Consider the following 25,508-nt stretch of genomic DNA (forward strand, 5'->3'; position numbering starts at 1 on the left):
GCTTATTGCTTCATGATTGAGGAAGAACCCGACGGTAAACCTTGGTATCATGACATCCTGGTCTACTGCAAAACCAGAGAATTCCCTTCGGGGGCAAGCAAAAACGAAAAGAGGATGATTCAGAGATTAGCATTGGGATACTTCCCCAGCGGTGAAACCCTATACAAGAGAGGGTCCAACGGTGAACTGTTGAGATGTGTGGATGCAAAAGAGGCGAAGAAAGTCCTTTTTGAGACTCATGAGGGAAATTGTGCAACCCATGCCAATGGGCACATGATGGCTAAGCAAATCATGTGACGGGGATATTTTTGGACTACAATGGAAAAGGATTGCATCGAGTATTTCCGAAAATGCCATAAGTGTCAAATCTATGCAGATCCGATAAATGTGCCGCCTCATAAATTGTTCAACCTCACCTCACCATGGCCTTTCGCAATGTGGGGCATCGATGTGATTGGTCCCATCAACCCTAAGGCATCCAATGGGCACAGATTTATCCTAGTAGCTATCGACTATTTTTCTAAGTGGGTCGAAGCCACGTCATACGCCCATATCACGCAAAACACGTTTCTCAAATTCTTCAGAAACAATATCATCTGCCGACATGGCCTCCCTGATGAAATCGTCACTGATAATGCTAAGAATCTGAATGGTCCAAGGATTCAGAAATTGTGTGATCAATACAAAATCCGACACCTCAATTCCTCCCCATACCGTCCCCAGATGAATGGAGTGGTGGAAGCTGCAAACAAAAACCTCAAGAGGATAATCCGGAAAATGACGGTCACGTATAGGGATTGGCATGATATGCTTCCTTACGCTCTTCATGCATACCGGACCGCTGTAAGAACCTCAACCGGGGCAACCCCATACTCACTGGTTTTCGAGATGGAAGCGGTATCACCTATTGAAGTTGAAATTCCTTCCCTAAGGATTCTGAAGGAATCAGGGATTGATGAGTCAGAATGGATCCAGTCAAGGTTGGATCAGTTAAACTTGCTAAATGAGAAAAGGTTAGCAGCAGTATGTCATGGGTAGTTATACCAGATGAGGGTGGCTAAAGCATTTGATAAAAGCGTTCGCCCACGCGAATTCCAACCCGGGGACCTAATTCTGAAGAAAGTGCTGCCGAATCAAAACGATCCCCGGGGCAAATGGTCACCAACCTACGAGGGACCCTATGTGGTTAAAAAGGCATTTTCTAGAGGAGCTTTGATCTTGACCCACATGGACGGTGAAGAGTTTCCGAGACCTGTGAATGCTGACACCGTCAAAAGATACTATGCCTAAAAAAAAAAAAAAAAAAAAAAAAAGGGGGTAGGAGCGAAAACTCGAAAGGGCGCTCCTAGCAAAATGTGTGAAAGAAGGCGAAAACCCCGAAGGGGCGCTTTCTGTAGAATGAGTGAAGGATGAAAACCCGAAAGGGTATCCCACGAACCAAAAGGGAGAAATAAGGAATGGGGTATGAAATCGAGAATGGAGAGGCAACCGTCACGGCATGAGGCTTCAGAAAACTTGAAATAATGGCAGTTAAGGGATTTCAAAAATCAGCCACAGGGAATATGTGAGAGCTATCCTTATACCCTTCTTCTTTGAAACTTCTTCTTTGATTTTTATTAAAACCATAATAAAATCACACTTCATTCCCCATGTTTCTATCTTTCCCTTATATTTATCTTTCTACAATCTCGTTATTTAATGCGCTATTTAAATCAGTTAAAATTTTTGCCATAAGATTAAGATTTGACAATTGATAACCTCACGTACTTTACTATGAGATTTGCAGGGAATGTTCAAAAAAAAAAAAAAAACTAGAGGTGAAAACCCGGAAGGGCGCTTCTAGTCATATAGACGAAGGGGAAGTAAAAACCCGCAAGAGCGCTTTTCGGGAGAAAGAAAAAACAGAAAAGGGGCATTTGAAGAAATGGGGTCATAGGTTAAGTCTTGCAACTCGTCCTCCATTCATCATTGGTCTTTGGGATTCTGTTAAGTACACTTCATTGGGGAAGAACTTCTCGTGTCCGGATTAGGCTTGCTTTGTAAGTGCAATTTAAATTTCCTGTTATCAACCTCTGGTTCCTTGATCTAAGTTGATTTTAATTTCCTGCAATTTAAATTTCCTGTTATCAACCTCTGGTTCCTTGATCTAAGTTGATTTTAATTTCCTGCAATTTAAATTTCCTGTTATCAACCTCTGGTTCCTTAATCTAAGTTGATTTTAATTTCCAGCAATTTAAATTTCCTGCCAATTTTAATTTCCTGCAAATTAAATTTCCTGTTATCAACCTCTGGTTCCTTGATCTAAGTTGATTTTAATTTCCTGCAATTTAAATTTCCTGTCATCGACCTCTGGTTCATTGATCTAAGTCGATTTTAATTTCCAGCAATTTAAATTTCCTGTTATCAACCTCTGGCTCCTTGATCTAAGTTGATTTTAATTTCCAACAATTTAAGTTTCCTGTTATCAACCTCTGGTTCCTTGATCTAAGTTGATTTTAATTTCCAGTAATTTAAGTTTCCTGTTATCAACCTCTGGTTCCTTGATCTAAGTTGATTTTAATTTTCAGCAATTTAAATTTCCTGTTATCAACCTCTGGTTCCTTGATCTAAGTTGATTTTAATTTCCTGCAATTTAAATTTCCTGTTATCAACCTCTGGTTCCTTGATCTAAGTTGATTTTAATTACCTGCAATTTACATTTCCTGCTATCAACCTCTGGTTCCTTGATCCAAGTTGATTTTAATTTAACTTATGTTGTCGATTTCTAGGTCACCAACTTAAGTGTGCTTTAGCTCCCTAACTTCGAACACCTAATCGTCCAAAATATGAGTCTGAATCTTTACATAATTCCTAAACGGGAAATTTTCCCTTTAATAGAAATTATGTAAAGAGGGGCAGTTGTCGACACCATATTTTGGCCGATCCCCAAAATCAATAAAACTTTGAAACCGACCCGCAGTACTAAGTCTCCCTTTGACAGCTAATCACATTTTCGATCCCTCTTTGATAGACAGTCACATTTCCGATCTCTCCTCACAAAGAATTGAATCAATGCTAAGTCCTCACATCAGTCAAAGCCTTACCAGTCTATTAAATCGCTCACCGATCTCTCAAACCCATTGTCGAATCTCCGGACCAGTCAAGTATATTCCTGATCTCTGTTGACAAACGAAATGAACTGACACTAGATCTTTTCTTACCAGTTTTATTGCCGATCTCCCTTTCACAAGTTTAAGAGCTAAGGTTTTGGTCCGTTTTAATGAGGATTCCGATCTTAAGTGTTCAAGTCAAATTTCCAATTTTAATCAAGTCCCGTTCAGCATTTCTTCCCTACCGATCTCATGCTTATTGTGCTTTCCGATCTCTTATGCTTAGATTAATAATTGCATTTTGTTCTTGTTTTGCTATGCTCAGACAATCAAATACTTAGGCAATTCAGAGATTTTCCAATCACATCCAGTCATTGAACATAGAGCGATTTCATTTCATACCAACATTTGTACAAGTCATTCGGCTGGGGGATCACCCCCAGCCTGATCTACATTTTGCTCATTTTCTCTCTCACCCTCGGCCTCCTCTTCGCTTTCCTCCTCGCCTCCGGGAGCCAGGTCGGCCATCCAAGAGAAGTCCTCCTGCAGGTAACGCTCGAGCTCGGCCAAGAGATCCTGGTGAGCGTTCACATAAGCACCGGCTATTCCTGTCACCATCTCTTCATCTTTTGCCTTAAGCTCCTCAGTAAGGTGAGCAACCTGAGCAGCTTCGTTGGCCCGGAGCGCTTGGACTTCTCTAAGAGCATGATCCCTTTCAGCCATAACATGAGTCTGTTCGGCCAGCTTATCCTCATAGTACTTCATACGCCCCTCAATTTGAGATATGTAATCCTGAGCGGATGAGAGTTGGGATCGGAGGGATGCCACTTCTTGACTCTTCTTCTCGACCTCCTTACCCAGGCGGTGAGCCTTTTCCCGGACTACGTGCTGGTTCACCAGGCACTCTACATTCAGACTCATGGATTGGGTCAGGATGTCGTCAAGATTGTCCGGAGACAGTTTGTCCCGATCCTCCCGAAGGCAGATGGAAGACCCCAAGACTTTGGCAAAACCTGGGTTCTCCCGAACAGTCCGGTTGTTCTCCAGGGAAGCGATCAGCACTTGAGCGCCACGAGAAAGGGGCCTCGAAGGAGGTCGAGAACGACCCCCTTCTGGGCTTGGAGCAACTGGAGGAGGTGGAGGTAGCTCTTCTCATTGAGGAGGAGATCAGACAGCTTCTGCGATCGGCGGTTCCAAAAGTCGGGGCGGGTCTCCTTGTATCTCCCTAGGTTCATGGCCGGGTGTTTGAAGTAGTGCCAAACGCTTCATCTCTTTTTCCTTTCGGGAAATCTCTCTTTCTTTCTTCCGCTTCTTGGAACCCTCACCACCCGCCATACCTGCACGAAGAAGAGGTCAGTGAGATCGCTAAGGTCCTGAGATCTGAGATGTAGAAAATACCAATGTCGAGGTCAGAGAGCGGAAGTTCGCGATCTTGGCCGGTGATCAGCTGTGTGGTCCAATGGTGCAGCTCGGCAGTCACTGCATCTAAACAGGAGAACTTCTGAGTGGCTGCCTGATTCTTCAGTTCCATCACTATTAAGCTTTCCTCCTTGCTCAGGGTAATACGTTTCGGAATCAAGGGCCCCTGGTGCCACCAGCTACGGGGGAAGTCCTCAAAGCAGGTCGGATTTTTGCTCCTCAGAATGAAGAAGCGGTTCTTCCAATTCTTAAGGGAGGAGGGCAGATCGGTAAAGAGCCCACAATGAGGCTTCGCCTGAAAAAACCAGTGCTCATCGTCCTTTTGGCGAGTTAGCCTGTGTAGTTCGGCGAGCACCTTAGCCGTAGGACTGATTCCCTTAGCTCGGCACAGGCCTCGGAAGGCTACCAAGATCCGCCACGAGTTAGGGTGAACTTGAGCAATGCACACTCGGTGATATTTTAGGACCTCCTTGAAGAAGTCATCCAGAGGGAACCGAAGACCGGCCTTTAACTGTTCCTCATATACCATAACCATGTCATTCTCTTCAAAGAAGTGATCGGCTCGATGATCGCCGTGACACCGGATAAGTTCGTACGAATCAGGACGAATATTGTAGTCCTGGCTGAACGATTGCAGATCATATTCTTGCAAGATCGATGGCAGCTCGTCCATAGGAAGATTCTCCCTCCCTGAAGAAGGTGCATGCCTTGATGGTGCGATCCGCCCCCGAGCTGGAACGGAGACCCTAGGAGTTTCTGGTTGTGCGCTCGGCCCGACCACCACTTCTTCATCAGATGACCACGAGAACTGAATGGAAGGAGGGATCATCGCTCTCTGACCTTTGGCGCCGCTCATTTTCAAAGGAAATAGAGAATTTAAACTAAAAAGAAGACCAAAGCCCTTACCGGAGTCTGATCGGCGTCGGAAGAACTTGAGAAAATGAGAGAACTTTGAAGTTGTGAGCAAGAGACTGAAAATGACATACAGGAGCAAATGGCTAACCCCCCACCCCTATTTATACTCGTCCGAGCATTTAATGCTCACGAGGTTCCAGGCAGTGCATCGGTTAGCGGGACTAGCCAGCTATTCTGACACGTCTCACGCATATTCCCAAGATTCCATAAAGAGATCGGTTAATTATAGAGGGACAGATCCAGGTGTTTCGAATTATGGATCGGATAAGTGTCATTCAGGTAAAGAATTAGATCGGATAATCATATTAGAGCTCGGAAAATAATTAATAAGATAATAATTGACAAAATAAAATCTTTATTTCCAAAAGATCGGATTACATCATTTGGGCGATCTAAAGATCAGAATACATTAGAGATCTGATTACATCAAAAGGCCGATCTCTAAAAGATCAGCGGAACATCCTATCTAAAGAGGCTTGTGTCAATAGTCAACATTGTGACTGATCCAAAGGGTGTCACCGACCGGAGCTTAACCCGCTGTCGGAACACCCAATGTGGAGGAAAGCCGCTGTCGGAACACCCAATGTGGTGAGAAGCCGAAAAAACTCGGGAGAGCAACCGCCAAGGGTCGGCGGAACATCAGCAATTTGCTCGGCCAAAATCAGTTCGCCGATTATGTCGGTGGAACGATTCGGGATCGACACGATCGAGATCCGCGATCCAGATCGGTTAATTAGTCCAGTTCTATCACCATCATCAGACAAGGTTATGCGATCACTAGGATCGTAAATTTTCAGTCGAGGAACAAAGAAGTCTATTGGAAAGGGATCAAAAACCACAATCATGGCCGGAACGACCGCCGGAGCAGCTAGAACTGGAAAGTAAGAAGAAAGAGAGGAAAATCGAATGAGGAAAGTCTCTTTCGTCAAGGGTATATATAGGGGAAAACGGGCATTTATTGCTAAGCAGAAAACGAAGCGGACGCTTTGGGAATCGAGAGGAATTAATGCTTTGACCGGACCAGGGCTGATTAAGGGATCGGAATAATAGAGATCGGAAGATGGGAGATCAGCATGAGAGATCGGAATAGGAGCGTGTCAAGAAGATCGAAAAGGGGGAGGGATCGGAAGGCAAAAAGAATATGACAAATCCCAAATAACCGTCGTCAGAATCAGAGCCGAGGTAGTTAAAGCGTTGCAGACGAGATATCCACCGCACGCCTAAGAATCGCCTGCAATGCTGACAGGTGCCAGGGTATGTCATGACAGTCCTGTACATCTCAATCTCCATCGTTGATCTCACTTGTAAGGACGAACCCGGAACCCTTGGATCAAGAGAGAAGACGACAAGACCAGCGTCTTTCGCTCTTAGCCCTCAGATCGTTCCGGACAAGAGGATTTGAGACCGTCAGATTGAAAGAAGAAAAGGACGAATATTCTGAAGAATAATCTCAGCCGTTCATTTTGGTTCTCTTTAATTCTCAAGCATCCGATCATGTCCTTCAAAATCCAGACCCTCCATCTCCCTCAAAATAAATCCTGACCCTTCATGGGGAGCACCCGATTCCTATAAATACCTGCCTGAAAACTGTTCAAAAAATGAAAAAATATATAGACAAGAGGCAGTAACTATAGTGGAATAACTCTGAAACTTAATTCAGTTTGTTACTCTGCTATTTTTTGGAGTTTTCGTAGAAAAAACTTTTGAAACTAGTTTTCTGAAGTGTTTTCTTGCAAAAGGGATTCTTGAATACTGAAATTTTTCATTTTCAGTTCGTTCATTATCCTGTGGCACTCCCACTTTATGTCTTTGTTATCCTCTATTTCCATTCATATTATCTAAGCTCAACTCCACTCAAGCTTGGTTATTTTGACCTGTTTACATTTTAACAAAGAATACTTCATTTCGAGGCAAACCATAGTCCTCCGGCTGCCAACCTGCAATCTTGCTACTTTTTGCGATTCTGTAGTTAGTTCAATAGACTCGACTCCCTACAGGTCAGTGTTAATATCGCCATTTTATTAAGTCTAGTTCTCGTTTCACGTATTTCCTTTTGTCCTCTTTCTTATGCCTGTTGTTTTCTTTAAGTTCATGTCACGCTAAAAAAATACAAAGGAAAGATATGCTCTAGTTTACTCCCGTGCTGGCTAACCCACACTTTTGTTAATCTTTATTATTTCTGAACGTAAGTCATCTAGTCCCGAGTTACGTAGAAGTAGCTAGGCAAAATGTAGGTAACTGTGTTTAAAGTGTCTCTTTAAAAAAGGGGGTCTAAATAACACGTCAGGGAAATAGCAAAATTGAATCACTATGCTGACATGGAAGGCGATCCGGCATAATGCCACAAGGCGGAATAAAAAATCAAAACTCAGATAAGTAAAAGGGTACAGATAGGATACTGGTAAAGTGACCTTAGGGGAGGTAAGCAAAATTCAGTCCGGCGTCCCTTATTTAGTCACAAAGTACCAACGAGTTAAAAGAAGTCTTATTTCGACCTTTGGCACCTTTAAATACTAGAACTCTTAAACTTAGACTCTTATGATATATGGCTGTGTCCAAATTTCGAAGAGGTCAGAAGAGAGTCTTTATCCGTTCCTCAAACAAAATTTTTAACAAATAATTTAAAAGAGATCGGAGGAGAGTTCTTATCCGGTTCTCAATTTAAAATTTAAAATAAATACTCAAAGGAGATCGGAGGAGAGTTCTTATCCGATTCTCAATCTAAAATTTAACAAATAATTTAAAAGAGATCGGAGGAGAGTTCTTATCCGGTCTCAACTCAGAATTTTAATAAATATTTAAAAGAGATCGGAGGAGAGTTCTTATCCGGTCTTAACTCAGAATTTTAATAAATATTTAATAGAGATCGGATGAGAGTTCTTATCCGGTCTCACTCAGAATTTTAATAAATATTTAATAGAGATCGGGGAAGAGTTCTTATCCGGTCTCAACTCAAAATTTTAATAAATATTAAAGAGTTCGGAGAAGAGTTCTTATCCGATTCTTAAATTAAATTTTAATAAAATATTCCTTTCAAATAAAATTAACATACAATAGTAATTCACTAAGGTTGTCTCATTTACTTATGTATCTGGGTGATCCGAATTTAGTGAAAAATTAAAATTTCCTTTTGACAAAAGGATTAACATGTCCATTCAAGCCCTCCTAACTAATGCAAAGTTAAATATACTTACCCTTATTAAGGGACGAGGTGGGGTGCCTAACACCTTCCCCACCCATTTACGGACCCCGAACCTAGAATCTCTGTCTTGAAGTGATTTCATTTCAATCTATTTTCACAAATGGTTTTCTTTAGTTTCCCTCAAAACTAAGGTGGCGACTCCTCACTCTTTCCCACTTCGGTGAGGGTTCGTTCAGGCAACCGCAAAACACCTTGCGACAATTATGTTCTCTTTTAATTCCAGTTCTTGATTAAAAAGATTTTCTCATCAGAAACTCTTTTCTGAATAAATCTATCTATCCTAGCCAGGAACTTGAAACATCAAGAACAATTAAATGAACATAGGATTTTATCTCTATTTACTTAGAGGAACAGATTCCATCTTGATCAACACCTACCTCCATATATAAATAGTAGGAGCCAACACCCATATACCCATACATAGTACAAGTATGAAAGCAGTATCAAACTCAAACTACCTATATACAAGATAACTGTGCTATCTCAGGTCTAAAGATTATATGCACTGATATGATTTATGACAAAACATTGACAAGAGTAAACTCCATGTGCTTGTCATAAGTGTCACTGGTTCGGCCTACTTATCATTTATAAGTGCCTATCATGTTTGTCATATGGCATGAGACTCACCATTCCATCTTATTTATATCTCATACAAATAACTTGGTAACAAACATGAATACAATCTTTCTGGATAAGTCATGTCCTTATTATGAAGTATCCTCGATTGTGAACCTATTTATGATACTTTGTACTAGAAATATTGTCACTCATATTCTTAACAACTTAAGAATAATATTTCTAACAAAATATCAATGGACCTTTTCTATTACACATAAATATATTATGTAAATGGAAAAGTGGAAATGCCTTTTATTAATAAAATATGTACAAGAAACATACTAAATGATATGCTCTAGGGCATACTATTAACACTCCTCTGCCAGAGATTTAGCTTCTTCTGATTAAAGATGGATTAGAGACTTTTATAGTCTGTGAAAATTTTACATTTAGCCCTATAAGATAGTGTCTCAATATCTTTAGGGCAAAGATTATCACTGCCATCTATTAGTCATGATGGGATAATTAGCTTCATGCTTTTTCAATTGCCTTGAAGCATAAGCTATTACTCTACCATTCTGCATAAGAACACATCCCAAACTCACTCTGGAGGCATCGCAGTAAACGATGAAATCTTCATTGTCTGAAGGTAAAACCAAAATTGGTGCTGAAATTAGACATTTCTTAAGTTTCTGGAAGTTCTCCTCACATTCATCACTCCATTTAAGCTTCTTATTCTTCTGAGTTAACCTGGTTATTGGAGTAGCTATCTTGGAGAAATCAGATACAAATCTCCGACAATAGCCAGCCAAACCTAGAAAACTCTTGATCTCAATCACTGTAATTAGCCTTGGCTATCGAAACTATGACTTTTGGCAGTCAAACTTAGGAATTTCTAGAATTCCAAAATCGAAAACCTATAGAATCCTTCTCTCAAAAACCTCAAAACTCATCTCAAGGTTTCAAAACACAAACTAAATATATAAACATATCTCTAGGCCCTAAAACAACTTGAAATTACTCTCAAATCCAACATACATCCTCTAAAATAACAAAACCTAGGTTTTCCCCAAAACCAACATAACATAAATAAGGATTCCCTCAAATCCATTAAGAAAGACTAGCCATTTAAGGCTCATAACACTCAAACATGATTAAACTAATAATAAACCATGCAATATCAATATAAAATCACAAAACCCTAACGCTAACATGCATAAACTTTCCAAATCTCATCTTAAACACAACTTCACATGAAATTGAAGTTATAAAAACCTAATCAACCTACTTAGAACTACCTATTAGATGAAAAAGAAAAAAATGTTGCCTCTTTTCTTTAAGCTTGGAGGTAAGAGAACCAAAGAGCTAAAGCTTGAATTTGCTCTCCCAAACTTCTAAATGGAAGAATCCACCTTAAAACTCTAAAAAATGTTAAAGAAATCTCCTCAAAACCTTCCTTGCATGCTCCAACAATTGAGAGAAAGGGAGGAAGAGAAAAACTCAAGTGTTTTGGTAGAAACACGAGTTTTGGTTCCTTTTATACTTTTTTCAATTGAGGGACTTTCAGCTGTTAAAAGTCTAACTTTTGGCTGTCGAAGTTCGATTTATCGAAAAAAAGTATTTGAATAGGAAAAGAGACCTCTGCTATTAAAAGTTCATTCTTCGGCTGCTGAAGTTCCTTCTACCCAAAGGAACACCTTAAAAATTTTATAAGACAAAAACCTTTTTTAAAACCTTTTCATTTTTAAATACATTTTGAACACATCACACATACATATATGTACACTTCTACCACTACTCCCTTATCGATGGGACCTTTAACTTCACCAGAATATTCCATATATGACAAAAATTCTAACTTCAGGGAATGGTAGATGTTACACTTTTTGCATTTTTAATTTATGGAATTGTAGTCTAATATTGTTGGCAATATTCATTCATAAAACTTAAGACTCAATTTGTTTAACTATTCTCATTGCTTATGATATAACTTATCTTCCTCATTGCTTGTATCCATAATAGCATTGAGTTTGTCTTCCTATAGTGCCAAGTCAAGGTCCAAGATACCTTAGTGGAACTTGACTTGCTCACACCACTCATAGAAGTTCAATCCAATAAAACAGTAATAGGTTAAGCCTACGAATGAAGAGAAATAGCTACAATATAATATTTATATGCTCAAAATAGATTCAGACAATTTAGAAAATTAGAGTATACTATAGTTCTCCTTCAGTTAAATACTATAATATACCATCATAAATTAAATCCCTTTAAACTTGATTGAAAAAATAATAAGCTTACATCAAATATACAGGTTATCATTGGACATTCAATATATATTTGATAAAATACTATTGTCCTCATAATTTTCACTATTCATAGAATAATTTATTTATCTTTGGGTAAAATCCTTAAATTCTAATAACTAGTAGGTATCAATTAATCTATTTTTCATCATAGATATTTACTAATATGGATTATTGATAATTTTTATACGTATGTAAACATCATTCATAGTTCAGCCACTTTGGTGACTAACAAACTGTTACTTTTTTTTTATTCAATATTTTTTTTTTCTCTATTTTGGGAAAAGTTAGCAAGTTCAACATGTTTTCCATTATATTGAACTTCATGGCCATATTCGATTTGGCTGAATTTTTTTTTTAATTTCATAAAAAGCATCTTTCTCCAACACGTTTTCATGTGTTTAGTCTTCATGGCCAAAACAATTTGGCAACTTTGATGTATTTACTATTTTTTTTTCTTTTAATTTCTTCTTTTGGGAAGACTTGTTCTCAAAGCTTGAAACTCTGTACAACTTGATTTTTCAATTGTGTTCATAATCCTTACGGCCTGTTCTTAATTCGGACAACCTTTATGGCCATTTTTGGTTGACAATTTTTTTTTTTTACTCATCTTTCATGTTTATCTTTGATAGAGTCTATATAGGAAATTATTGATTAAGCTTGATCTTCTTGTTGATAAGTTATGCATTTCTCATTGTCAAAGAGCATAATGCCAACAATAATGATCTATTGTGTGATTTTTTAAACCACAAATTTGAAAAGGTTCCTCATTTCGATGAGAGGTTGAATGAAATTGTGATGAAGGTTGAGCAGGTGGAGAGAGCAACAAAGGTAACTTGCTCGACATATGTATGTAGGCTAAATTGGCCAAAGCGTTTTCCTGCGAGCTCTTCAACTGTTTCCCATGGGCCAATAATTGAACATGTAGTTCATGAAAATAATCTGGTTTCATCCTAAGATTAAGGGTGTTGATTATAGTGTGAAATTCGCTATCAATGTTGCGATAGATAAGCGGTGGTATCTCCTTTCCTGTAGCAGCTATCTTATCTGCAAGGATGTTGGCACATTGGAGGTATTGGGATATAATAAGATCCTTGCGTTAGTTTAAAATATTGCAGTTCAAAATTAAGCAACTTAGTCTTTGAAATTTAGTAAAACCTACAACTTAGTTCTTTCATCTATTGACTGTCAATTATAGCAATAATGACCAAATTATAGCAAGAAGGTGCGAGCTTCCTTGCCCAATCTAGTCGTCACAGACTACGATCTAGTTGGGACCTGCCTTTGTCCACCAGTTTGTCCCCAGACAAACTCATAGCTGCTGGAAACACAAAGATTGATGCTCTAAGGAAAGATCTTGTGGATTGAGTTGCAACCTGAAAACCAAACACGATCGGATATTTGTTTTTCTAGTGCAATAATTTTTTGTTATTCAAGAAATTAAAATTTGATTGATTAAAATCTAAAAAGCATATGTTGGAAAATTTAATAAAATTTTCAAAACAATTTTGAAAAATTCTTGATAGAAAGAAGAATTAATTTTGGGAAGAATAATATATTATTATATTATTTAATTATAAAGTTAAGGTGTAAGTTTTGTCAAATATCAGGGACTAATTTTATTAGTTTTTGAAAATATAGGGACTAAATTGTAAGGTTTCACTCAAATCTCAAAAATTAAATTATAATTTACCAAATTCTAATTTAAGTGTTGAATAATTTTTTTAGATTTTAAAAGTTTTGTTTTAATTGTCAAAAAATAAAAAATTTGAATAAATAAGTAACAAATGCAAACATTTAGATTTAATTGACAAATGAGTTTTTTTTTTTATCAAAGCAGTTGTATTTATCAAAATTTCCAAATAAATTGTTGAGAACTACATAATGGCAATTGTTTATCCACCTTTTAACCCTTGAAATTAAAAAGTGCAAAACCCAGCTCTTAGATAAAAATTAAACCCTCCGGGAAATTGTAGTGATCATCTGGTTATTAATTAGGTTGTATTCAAAGTGTAATCCTTGTGAACATAATGACGCTGACGTTGATTCATTAACTTTTATGTCAATCAAGTTAGTCAAAAGAGAGTGAATAGTTGTAGACAAAAAGATTAAATAGTTGATAAATTTAAAATTATAATAATTAAATAGTTATATTATTTAAATTACTAGGACTGAATAGTTGAGTTAAGAAGAAAATTTACTTTAAAATAATAGGAGGGAGTAAGCAATTCACATACTAAAAAAGAGGGACTAAATAGTATATTTTTAAAATAGAGGAACTATATAGCTGATTTCATTAAAATATAAGCACTAAATAATAATTTTTTGTGTGATAAAAATTTTTGGTGTAACTAATGAAAAGTTCTTACCTACACCAAGGTGCATAAATACCAAATCAATAGAAAATCATCTACATATATTTTTAATTGAAATCTATTATGATTTTAATCAAAATAATAATTATTAATTAGTTGAGTATATACACCAGGTTTAAGTAAGAATGACTAGTAACTAATAAAGTTAGCTCATTTAATGATGATGAGAGCATCCTTTTCTTGTCAATTATGACTTAATTCTACTAGACAATATTATGTAACTAAAACTAATAATTTTGATTATTTCAAATAATAATAATAATAATAATAATAATAATTTTGATTGCACAAATCAATCGGTGCTAAAAAGAAATTTTTGGTGTGTATTATTCTGAATTCGGTTGTGCAAGCTTCACTATAAGATTTTTGCAAAAGGCAAACATCAATAGGTCAATATATAAAAAAGTGAAAATATAACCTTGCATATTGAACTAATACTGGATATGAATTGAATGAAATAATCTTTTGTTTGCTATTGTGATGTTACGATGAATTTAACTAAAGAATTGTCAATGACACAGACAAAAGACTGTTGAACCGTCAAGTAACCTTCACAAATAGTTTAAAATTTTCTCACTTCTCTCTGCGATCAATCTCACAAGGAACCCGAGAAACTCACTAAATTATCATCACGAACACTGCAGGAGGTCTTACACGACAAGTTAAACATAACCTTTCGAAAACCAGACCCAGCAACATTTTTAGACAACTTACCTTTCTTAGTGCTCTTGGTGCACTCCTTATAAGCTGCCAAGAAAGGATCGTCCTGTTTTCTAAGGTCTTTTCTTGAAGAACTTCTGGAAGGAGGCTGAAACGTGCATGGAGGAAGAGGAATTTGGATGTCATGAGTTGAAACTCTAGGGCTTCGGCTTTCAATAGGACATGGAGGTGGTGGAAGCTTTACTAGGTCTCCTTCACTAGGAAATCGTTGGTTGACAACCTTGGAGACCCCAGGTTTCTTCTCCCATGAGAAGGGTACACTTCCTTTTGCGTAAGCCTTAATTTGATTCATATTGGAACAAATCTTTATGTATAGGAACTTGAGAGAAGGAACTTGAGGGAAAAGGGGTTGGCTATTTATGCTTTATATAAGAAGGAACCATGAAGGAAGATAATGGCAGAAACTGCTAGGTCAAGCAAATAAAACGTGAAGATAGGAGAAAAGGGTTATTAGGGCACTACCTTTTAAACAAATTTTTAAAAGCGAAAAGACAAAGAAGCTGGGGAAAGTGGACCAAGTCTTGTGGGTATACAACTCTACATCAAAGAAGATCAAAGGCAAAATGACAAAGCCACAACTATTGACTGGGCCTTATTACAGATACTTGATATCGGATATGGTTAAAATATCTATTGCAATTCTTCTTGCCGTCCTAATCTCTCTAACTGGCCTAGAATCGAAATTGACAAAGACTGATACTGGTGCCAAACTGCCAATTAAATTGGAATTTCTAGAAGTAGAATAGAGAACAAGATGAAAGATATTGACCCAATTTTTAATTTAATTTTAAATTGAACACGTAACTTAAGGCCTAAACTGTGGAAAATTATATTAATAATTTGAATTTATGCTAAAAAATGACTAATTAAATACCTAAAGGCAACATCAAGGAAAATTAAACTGGGAGGTGAATACAAACACCAAGATCTGACACTATTTTGTCGTTAGGTACAATCGTCATATAAAAACATATGGTCGAATTGGCTGCCGGGTGGTCTTGATATTTAAGTAAGCCAAATTATATTAATTAGAGTCAATGAAGAGAGTAGACCTATTGATTTTGTAGAAAAATGCATGTCCTGAACATTTGGCTTCTGTGAAACAAAAATCACCAGATAAATTTCATTCATCGTTTTTAAATTTTGGGAATTATAATGATATTGTCTAAATTTTAATTTGTAATATAAAGTCTTATCAACATCTATTTGAGTAACAATAAAATCTTTATACCTGCTAGTTATAAGATAACAATACTCTCGTGACAAGAATCAAAGAAAAAATAATCTCTCTTAGGGTCATTCTCTCTCCCTCTATCTCTAAGGAATAAATTTTGATAATTGTCCCTGAACTTATTTAGTTGTAATATTACAGTCCCTCAACTTAAAAATATAACATAAAATCACATCAACGTTCAAATTTTACACAATAAAATCTCTCTAACCTTCAATTACCAGTTTTTCAATTAGACGCTGACTTGGACAGTTCCAGCATGCAGCTTAGTTAGTATTTCTTTTTTCTCTCTCAAACCATGTATAAATTGAATCATTTTTCTCTCTATAGACAGAATAATTTTTCATGCGTAAAGAAAATAATTTTATACTTTGCATAAGAGAGGAGAGAGAAATGTTGACTAAGTATCATGCGGGAGCTATTCACATTAGTTTCTAACTGAAAAATCAGTAATTGAAAGTTAGAGGGATTTTACTATGTAAAATTTGAAAGTTTAGGGGGTTTTATGTTATATTTTTAAGTTAAAGAACTGTAATGTTACAACTATATAAATTCAAGGATAGTTATTGAAATTTATCCATCTCTATGCGACCAATCTTTCCCCTTTTCTTTCTCTTTGACTAATCTCCCCATCTCCATTTCTGCATCTATTACACACAAGCACACATCCGTCCGCCCCACACAAGAGTCTCTCTCATTTGAGAGAACAACCATAAAAAATAGGTTGCGTCTGTACTGACTGTGAAGAAATTCTCATGCCAAGAGTGATATTACAGACTATTGCATGACTCACTAATTGCATATTAGCTAATGAGAAATTTCTTGAAGAGGTTGTATCATTAATCCTTCAAAACACCTCTAAAACAAGATTGGTGGTGGGTTTTCTACATCTTAGGAAGCGGATATAGAAGGTTTTTGTCACGACCTTATTTTATAAGTCAGACCGACACTAGGATTTGGGCAGCATAAGGCTCTGAAACCTGTAGTAAGTCTCACTGTTCCCAAACCTAATATTAGGGCCAAACTCAATACCTAACATAAATAATTAAATATTATAGAACATTATAAAATATTATTAAATAGTTTAGGGAGTCTAACTCAATCCATTTTATTACCATTTACCATTTTTAATTAATGCAATATATTATTATATATTAGTGTCACAGCAGAGTTCTAGAAATTAAAAAGAAAATAAACAATTAAATAAATAAAATCAAATTGCACAGTTTAACACATTGCAAGGAAAAATTCAGGCTAGACTCTAAAAGAAATGCTCTTTTTGCAACTTGGGAAAAATATATATTGAATAGGAATAAGTGTTCAACTTAAAGAATTTGGATACTAAATATAAATATAATTTTTATAACTAATGCAACCCTAACATGGATAATGCAACACCGTGTTTATAATACATACACATTGTCAATTATGCATAAGGAGATAATTTGGAGTTAAGCACACCACACAAAAATATAAATACATAAATATAGGTACACACATACTGGTACAGGAGAGCCCAACTCAATCCTAATCCACAAACATATCCACAGGACTCAGCGAATACTCTAGTCACACCTACCCTGAGATCCATATCCACATATTCAAGAGAACCCTGCTCAACCCAAATCCATAACCATGTATCCAGGGAAGCTTTGCTCAACCCAAATCAATATCCATATATTCATAATAATCAGGAGCTTAGCCCAGCTCACCAAGTGCAAAGGGGCAAGCTCTACTCTACAACTAATAGAAGTGGGGAAACCAACCCATTGGATACAGAGGAGCATACCTCTCTCCATATATACTCACGCACCCATACACACATATACATAATTACACCTAACCCTATGGCAATTCTTCTTCTCTCACAGACGCTTAAGTGAATGGAGGAGTGAAACTGTAAACTGGATCTCATCCAAGTTGTCCTGGGAGTAGAGGCATAACCAAGACTAATCCATAAATATTAGCTGAGGAGCAAAGCTACTACCACGACACACACACATACACACACACACACCACACTATTATATAAAATAAGCTTAATTTTATCCCCAAGGCAATGCAACATAAATGATAATGCAACAATTAAATAATGTTCCTAATATTATTACTAAATTAAATTATATTAAATTAAAATACATATAAGTGAATGTGTGGGTATGAAAGAAATATAATACTATTGAAATTATAAAAATGGTTAATATTCAACTCGCAGAGCTGACGACTCGATTGTAACTAGTCTGGCTAGAAGGAATACATGGTTAGCCTCGATTATCTATATAGGCACACTGACATCTATCAACTGACTTACTAAAAGTAATAAAATTTAGCCAAAGTAAGAAATTTAAGTGGAGTTTCCTCTGTAATTAGACCTAAACCTCTACAAAGCAAAATCAACAAAAGTAGCAATAATAATACAAATTAGGCTTAGGCCCACAACAAACTCACAATGCCAATCTAAGGCCTACAAGAATCCTAATTCTATGTCCAGTTATCCTTCTCTAGCTCATGTCTCTAAACTTCATTACAGTCTAATTAATTATCAAAAGTCCTCCAAAATTTTCAAAAATATTCCTAAGTGTCCTTCAGATCATTCTAGAGTCCCTACAATTCATATTAATTATTTTGAACATGCCATGAATATTTTATTAATAATTAGCTATCCTAAAATAGCTAAAAACCATACAAGTTGAGTTTGAGTTTATCTTCACCAATTCTGCAACTAGGAACGTGTCCAAAATATCTGAAAATGCTGAGAACGACTGTAAATATGACCACCTTTCGAGTCAATTCACTTGGCATTTGGATCAGGCTGAAAACTTGGTTTTAGACGCCGATGAGCTAACGTCGATCTAAGTACACTTTTGCCATTTAATGACTACCTTTTCCATTTGGTGTCCAATTGAGGTGACGTTGGTGCCAAATCAAATTTCTCGATGAATAGAGTTCATTGGTGGTCTCTAATCATCCAGATGATGGCCGAATTGCCAAAATCGACCTCAAAAGCTATTGCTTCTCTCTTTTCAATTCTCTCTATATGTGGCTCCATTTTTCGTGATTTTTATTAGGGTAGGAAGCCCAGAGGGAGAGCATTTGACTACCATTGGAGTTGGGCCATTCTAGCATCGACAATGGCTGGAACAACCGTTTGAAAGTGCTGAATGCACTTGCTTACATCCCTCTTATCCAACAGGAAAAAGCCCCTGCCTCACTGCCGTTTGAAGTGCTCTGGTATCGCCAGTAGTCATCTGTCCACTGGAGGTCATCGTCGGCATTAGTTGATGCTGGCTGGAGAAGAAAAAAAAAATAAAAAGAGGGAGAGGGGTTTAGTAGTATTGGGTCCAAAAGGAGGGGGTAGGGGGGAGAGGTAGCTACTTTGGAACAAAATTTGTTTTCTTTTCTTTTTTTTTTTGTTTAAAGAATAATATTACATAATATTGCATAATATTTTACTAAAATATCTTTTTTTTAATCTAATCTTTTATATTTTTAAGTATTAATATAATAAGAGTATTAAATTTCCACATTCAAAATAATAATAATAATAATAATAATAATAATAATAATAATAATAATAATAATAATAATAATAATAATTTCTTTAAAACAAAATAATAATATACTCAAAATATTAACATGATAGAATTATTATAATACATCTTAATTTACCTCCCAATTTATTACTTAAGTAAAGATATTTGAGTTATTCCCAATAAAATATACAATTAAAATAATTTTTAGAATGAATCTCTAAATTAAACACAGGCCGACATCAATAATCACATTTTAAATTTACAACTTTAAAATAATTTTATAAAAATATATTTAAATTATAAAATAACTTGAAAATAATCATATTAATAAACTATTTATTAAGTGTCGCATGGATTTTGTTGTTGAGGTGTCCACCATCAAGACAAACCAAATTGAAGTCAATAAGGAGGCTATTGATATGCTTGTTGCTTTTGGTATGGGTGATATTCCTAGGTTGATTTGGTTGATGTGCTTATGACCCAATTTGTGTTTGGCAAAGGTGGTGCCATTGGACATCATTATTAACTTCCAACTTTGCTCCATCATCGCTTGTAAGATTTATAAGAAGTCCAACATCAAATCTCAAGGTCCTCTCTCTCCCTCTTTATACATAAAGGGAGTGTTCAGTAGGTTCAATTTTAAACTGAACAGACTAAGAAGAATTAAAAAAAAATCAAATGACCATAAATTTCATACTTAAATCGAACCACATTGTTAGAAAAATTGAATTGAACCAAACCAAAATGGTTTGGATTGGTTTGGTTTATCGATTTCTTGTGGAGAAACTACACAATTTCAATGTGTTTTGTCAATTTTCCTATGGAGAAGCTACACCGTTTTAATGCATTTTCCTCAGACTACCTTGTAGCTCAAATTTTAATTTCCCATTCAACAACCAAAAATGAAATCAACAATCCCAACTCAAATTTGGATTTCAACAAATTAATTTAACATTCAACTTGAATTTGCCAAAAAGGAAAAACTAATGTTGGTGGGTTAATATGCACAAATGGACAACACTCTCAACAGCGGTGTCAATGGATCGAGTAAGGAGCAGTAGATGCGACTTACAAGCAAAGGAGTAACATCGAACATGCATCCAAAATGACATATCACTTATAAGTAACTTCAATTCAATTTTTCTTTGGTTTTTGATGAAAATAACCGAATTGAACTAATTAATGGAAATATAAAAAAAAAATCCTAAACCAAACCAAACCTCTTAGATAAAAAGAAAACCAATTGAACCAAAATGGTTCGGCCCAATTCAATTTTTTTTATTTAAATTGAAAACTACACACCCTATCTATACACATTAATGCTTATGTGCTCCTCTTGTTGCTTGATTTCCATTAATTAGAATATATTTTGCTTCTTCAAGGTTCAAGGTTTGTTCAATGTTCTTTGCCTTTAAGCCACAACCACTTTAACAAGTAGATTTTCATCTACTTGTTCGATTCATCTTCTCCCTTTACTATTAAGGGTGAGTAGTTTTTGGTTTAAATAAAAAACTGAACCAAACAAATATGGTTCAATTGGTTTGTTTTTGTTCCAATTAGTGCAGTTGGTTATTTATTTTTAAGAGTTTTGATATTTGGTACAAATTGGTTTTGTTAATGAAAAATTTGAGAAAACGGGACAAACCAATTTATACAAACCAATTTGTACTCTTCAATCCACTACCGTTTTAACACCCTATACATAAAATCAAAATTTCCCTTGCCTTTCCCCCATTCCCTTCGATTCTGCCATTTCTTCCTCTTGATTCTTCTTCTTCTTCTTCTTTTTCTTCTTTGTGCTCATTGAGATATCCCCATTGTCGAATCCTTATCCCATCACATCCCATTGTTGGCTTCTTGCTCTCATTGCCTCACATCGCGATTTTCAAGCCCTTGACACTCTTTGTAGTTGCTCCATCCCTCTCTCTAATCACCTATGACCCTACTCCTACCACTCAAGAATCAAATATGATGATTGCCTGCAGCCCATCCTCATTGCTAGGGCTGTGCACAGTTCTCGGGGGTCCTAAATTGAACCAAAGAACCATATTGAACCGAACTTATTTTGATACTTTAGTTCGCTTTTGGGTCTTCACTGAGAATTGAATTTATATGTGTTTTTCTGTGATTTTTTATATGTATTATATACTTTCAATATAATTATATATATTTATATGTATATATAATTATGAAATAAATACAACCTAATATTATATTTTATTTGTCTATTTTTTCTTAATAATTTTATTTATAAATACATTAAATCACTTTATAATTCTTAATTATAAATATACTATTGCACTATATATATGCTTAATCCAAAATTATATTTTTATTTTATAATTAAAGATTACATAATTAATAAATAGTTAAAAGATATATTATAAATTATATTTGTTCTACTAGATTATATAATATGCTTAATCCTTTATACATGTAACTTATAGTTAAAGATTATATAATTTAGAAATATCTTAAAGATATATTATATGATATATTATGTATTAATAACATACTTCAAAACTTAAATACTAATTCAAGTATGACTTTGTATGGAAATAATTGTATAAATTATTTCAAAAACTGATAATCAAATCAGAATCATACCGAAATTTTGATTCAGTTCTGGTTCCTAGGTGGACCCCAAACAAGAACCAAAACAGCACACCCCTACTCATTACAGGTTACACTCGACAAAATCAATGTGTTGCGCGTCTTGATTCCACTGTTGCATGGAGAGACAGTAAGAGAATCTAAACTCAATTTCACCATTACATGTATTTGGTTTGAGATTTGTTGTTTGGTTTGGGAAGTGGTGTTTTTAGGTTTGGTAATTTGGTTTAGAATTGATGTATTTGCTTATTGTTTTGTTCCTGAAATCTTGAGAGTGTTTAAGTTTTATTTGAATATTGTTCGTTCCTAAGAATCTGAGTTGCTTTGTTATGAGTTTCTTTGCTTAAGTGTTGATTGTGTTGTTTATTTCTAAGATTAGAAATCCAGAACCATTATAGAGGTGCTGAATGTGTAAATGGAGGTCTCCTCACTTTTTTCATAATTTTCGATTTTCATTGAGCCAAACTGATATTTATCAATTTGATTTGATTATGCTATTCCTAAAATATCGGTTCAGATTAGTCTAAAATTTTAGGCAATTTGTTTTTCTTAGTCGATTAGGTTTGGAACCAAATTGACCAAATGCTCTCTCCTATTTACTATGATTCAAATTTCCCTTACTACTACCTTGTCGTCATTCGAATATACTTCACTATTGTTTAGTGTAGTAATTATTGTCCAAATATTTCATGTTTGTGCTGTCAATTTGGTTTCTTCCTTACATGTAAGTTTTATTAATTCAAGATGGATTTGTTTAGGAAATTTGTGTTTCTAATGTAAGGATTCTCATGGGTATTTGTTATTGAAAGGCGATTGAAAATTTGTTATGATTGTTAATGTACTTTTGGTGGTTGGTCTTCTTAATGGTGGATATGATTGATTCAATTACATTCTATCTAAGTTTTAAAATCCATTTGTGTGTGTGTGTTTCTAATATTTTTCTATTGATGCATATTTTGTTATTGTTATTGATTTGTGATGATTCGAGAGATAGCAAAGGTTAAGGATGAAACAAGGCTTTGTGGGATGGTAGAACTTGAGGTTAGCCGTAGAAAGAGAGAGGGAAGGCGGGTTGGCTATGGAAAGAGGGCAAAAACAAAGAGACACAATGGAGAGAGAGAGAGAGAGAGAGAGAGAGAGAGAGAGAGAGAGAGAGAGAGAGAGGACATGGAGAGAGAAAGGGGAAGAGTGATTTTTTTTTCTCCAATATATGTCACTTTAGCATATTAACCGAGTAATTGGTTATAACTCATATTACATTGATTTTATTGTTACTCAGACTAATGTTCATAAGATTTGATATAATAAATTAAAATTCAACAAAAGTGATATTACAATTCTCAAAGTTTAAGGATGGTGGTAAAGTTAACTTTATTATCCTGGCTAAAGGAAACTTCATTATCCTTTTCACCATCTAGAGGAAATAAAATTGATGAACCTAATTTAATAATCAATATCATCGCAACCTAGGTTATCCGTGCAAGAGATGATTTTTGCCCCTTCATGATTAAAAAAAAAATATATTCGTGCATATATATATATATATATATATATATATATATATATGGCCTAGATTGGCAATGGCAACACGCCATGCATTGCTTGTCCAGACTATTAAGGTATATGAATTATATGGTATGGTCAGCTCTGTTTTCTTGAGGTTTTGTTTGTTTCACTTGTTATATATGGAAAGGTTAACAGGAAAATTTCCAATGCTGATTCCAGCATATGTAATTTTTGTTGAATAGTACAAATGCCTGAGTAATGGCATATTAAACAGATGCAATTTAGCCAATCTAGATAGGGCGTGGCTGTTATAAATACGATTTTGTATAAGAATAAATTTTATAATTATTATATTAAATATTTATAATTAGATTTGTTTCTTTATTATATACACTTTGGTTAGTCACTTATAAAAAAATTAGATAATTTTTTAGAAAAGTTTTTAAAAAAATTAAAAAAATAATTTTATATTTATATGTGCCAATTTTTCAAATAAAAAATTTAGGGAACTAATTTTCTAGGTTTTCAAAATTTAATTAAGATTTGAAAAAACATCTTTTTTCCACTATTTTCTTTTATAATAAAAATTTTGTATTTTTTCAAAGTAGAAAATAATATTTTTTTATAATCAAAATTAAAGTTAAAGTTGAATAATTATTTTAAAAAAATATTTATCTAAAATAATAAAAAAATAAATCATATTATTATAAAATAAATAAATAATATATTTTAAAAATTTTAAAATAAAATAAAATTTCAAATATATATATATATATATATATATTATAACGATTTAATTTTTTTAATTATGAAAGATATGTATTTCTTTTAATTAGAAAATTATTTTCTATTATTCACATATGAATATGTTATTTATGCTTTTCTTGTTTTTCACAAAAAATAAAATTGGAGTTTTCTTAGAAAATAAAAAATGAACAAAAAAGTTTTCTATAAATAAACAGGCCCTAATTAATTTTACACAATATATAATCTAAAGATTATAAAACTTGTTGTTATATAAAGTCAAATTTATATTAGATGCACCAATTTAAATAATTTCCTATGGCTTCATTCCTTTTTCAACACACACATAATTAAATATAGACATATATATATATATAAGAAGGCCAAATACATCTTCAAACACTTGAATTATTACTTTTTTTACCTAATAGGTATTTGAATTTTTTTTTTCTTATCCCAAACCTCAACTGAAAAAGCACATATCACATAACACACAGTCCCGGGAGTGAGGTGCACGCACGTCTGAGCTGACAAATGCTTGACAAATCAGTCCCAAAAGTGAGACCTTTCTCTTTTCCCAATCTTGAGTAGCCTATATACAATGGATGACAAGAATTGCAAGATTCTTACAAGCCCTTTGTGCATAAATCCACTAGTGTTCAAGGAAATATTACTGCCTCCTTCATTTCTTATTTTAGAGGATTAGTTTCTAAAATCTACCACGACTTGCATAACAACAGTAGCTACAACTACACGGTAACACTCATGTTTGTCATCAAAGCTGAACCAAGAAGACACTCTGTGATACTTTAATAGCCCTGAAGCTACTTCCATGATGCTTGTGGGATGCCCAAGGTGTCTCATGTATGTGATGCTCTCTGAAAATGATCCTAAATGCCCCAAATGCAAGAGTACTGTGTTGCTTGATATCCTCCATGACAACAATTTGCGAACAAAGTACATTTTAGAAAAAAAAAATAGTAATAAGGCTTCCTTTTGCTGATCCTACTACCATTAAGACTGGTAGAGACTCTAAATTCTCCTCCCCTAAGACTGGTAGAGACTCTAAATTCTCCCTTCTCCCCCTCTTTTATCTTAAGTATTGCTATCTGGTCTCTAGTTTTTTGCACCACTATTCCATGCTAGAATGATGTGATTGAAGGAAGAAGAACAAAACAGAGATGAATAGAGTATAGAGAAAGATAATTGGAGAGAAAATATTCTCATATATATCACTAAAAATAACCATCTATACAAACTGATATACATGCAAGAAGAGTTTAGAAAGATTCTA

Source organism: Hevea brasiliensis, chromosome 2, assembly GCF_030052815.1.
Source record: "Hevea brasiliensis isolate MT/VB/25A 57/8 chromosome 2, ASM3005281v1, whole genome shotgun sequence".
Taxonomy (NCBI): Eukaryota; Viridiplantae; Streptophyta; class Magnoliopsida; order Malpighiales; family Euphorbiaceae; genus Hevea; species Hevea brasiliensis.